This window comes from Lactuca serriola, chromosome 3 (genome assembly GCF_051521515.1).
Source record: "Lactuca serriola cultivar US96UC23 chromosome 3, Lser_US96UC23_V15, whole genome shotgun sequence".
Taxonomy (NCBI): domain Eukaryota; kingdom Viridiplantae; phylum Streptophyta; class Magnoliopsida; order Asterales; family Asteraceae; genus Lactuca; species Lactuca serriola.
In genome coordinates, this window is record NC_136410.1 from 18,811,625 (window position 1) to 18,813,891 (window position 2,267).

The following is a 2,267-nucleotide window of genomic DNA, read 5'->3' on the forward strand; positions in this document are numbered from 1 at the left end:
TAAGTCCTCTAATAAGGTCTGAAATACAACTTAATGAATCAAGAACATGCCAACCTCAATATCTAACATTTTAGGACCAAAACGCATCATTAAAATATCCATTTCTAGATCTATATGATGGAGGGGTAAAGTTGCAAGCATTATAACTTCAAAAGGTTGCAAATAAGGTAGAAATCCCATATCCAAAGAGCTTTACTCCTCCAAGATGAGCTCTAGTTACTTCCCTCTTCTTCAAGGCACAAAACACACACTTTCTTAAGCTTGGAATGGCTTCATAATGTGAATTAGGGTTACAAAATGTTCTAAAAGAATGGGAGCTGATGATGTGAGGGGAGAGGAGGCTATAATGGGGTTTATATATGAGTTACACCCCAAAAGACATATATAATGAATTGTTTCAAAAATCCTTTAAAATATGAAAGGTCTTCGATATCTTTCGAGTCTATGTCCCAGTTGTTGGATTAGGTGTCTAAGCTTATAACTATAATCGGTATGTACTTGACCCGATAGTAGCATGGTCCTTTTGGGTTGCCTTCACCAGAGGAATTTGATAGGATGGACTTTTGAGACTGATTAAATTAATTGAGAAATCATATTTAATTAGAATTGATCAAGAATTAATTTGGAATTAATTTAGTGATCAAAAGAGACTGATTAAATTTACGGGGACTAATTAAGTAAATTAGTAATACTTATAATATGCGTTAACGATCCATGGTTGATTAGGATGGGCTAAACCTATAGGATAGTCCATGAAGGTTTAAACCCAAAAGGCCTAAGAAATATGAAGGGTCATGGTGAATTAGGGTTTGCATGGATGTAACCCTAGTCTTTGCCACCTTATGAAAGCAAATCATTAACCCCTAAAATCGGCCAATGCATGCTTGAGAAGAACCATAACCGATTTTAGTGCTATCTAGCCTTTCCTCATAAGCCTCCTTTTGCATTTGGTGTTTGTGACACATTAGAGGCATCCCATTTGAGGTGCTAAAGCTTTTAAAGGCCAAGAAATACAAGATACATCAAGAGGTATTCATCTACTTAGGATATATGCTTTGGAAATATGAAATTGCATATTTAATTAGAGAAAACTTAGATCCAATGCATATAAGGTTGCATGTGCACCATATGAGTGTTATAGTGCTCAAAACCCAACATCATTAAGCACTTGATTGATGTCAGTATCACTTTATGTTCTAGTAAGTACTTGAATGATATCATTATCACTCTATGTTATAGTAAGTACTTGACTTATTTCACCATCCCTATATGTTCCAGTAAGTACTTGACTGATGTCACTATCACTCTATGTTCCAGTAAGTACTTAACTGATGTTGTCACACCCCCGATCGACGGAGAATATGTGGGGTTATGTGACGTTAGGATATTGGATCATAGACACAAAGTCACATTGAATAGTACAAAAATATTATGCAAATGTTACTTTTATTCATTAGGTAAATTAAGTTACACGGGTGTTCAAGGTACAGGTACCACATGAAAGGAAAGTAAAATAATAAAATGCATAGGCCTCCTGATGCAACACCAGAATCTTACCCATCTCTTTTGGGCTCATTCCTGAGAATACATATGGTTTGAAAGGTCAACTGAATGTTGGTGAGTTCACAATTTTTGTATACTTTAAATGGTTTTGGAGGATTTGTTATGTCAACATTATTATTTTTTCTAAATTTTCATACTTGAGTTGTGTTCTATTGCTAATTTATTAGGTGTAATTCCTGGTAGTAATTTTCAGACAGATTAGTTTAACAATGTTACCATGAGTTCCTATAATCAAGCTATGACTATTATTGTCGTCCACCCAGTATATCGACGCTTAATCAGACGCCGTCGTTGTTTAGAAAGTTATGAATCGCGTCTCATCTAACACTTAATATTTAACGATTATAGGATTGTGGCTTTATAGCTAAAGGTCATTTAGGTAGGTGATGAATCGCGTCTCATCTAACACTTGTTTGTGGGTGCCTCCCCTGGTCGATCACGTTTTTATTCTTCGTTGTATTTATTCGCAATTTATTATATATATATATATATATATATATATATATATATATATATATATATATATATATATATATGTTAAAGCATATTACGTAGATAAGGTATTTGGGGAGAGTAACCACTAGGGACTAAGCTTATCCAAAGGTTAGCTATAGTAACAACTAAAGAAACTGCATTTCATGGCAGCTGGCTAGCATAGCAACTAGGTATATGATGCTTTCTATCAGCATGAGTCAATATAACAA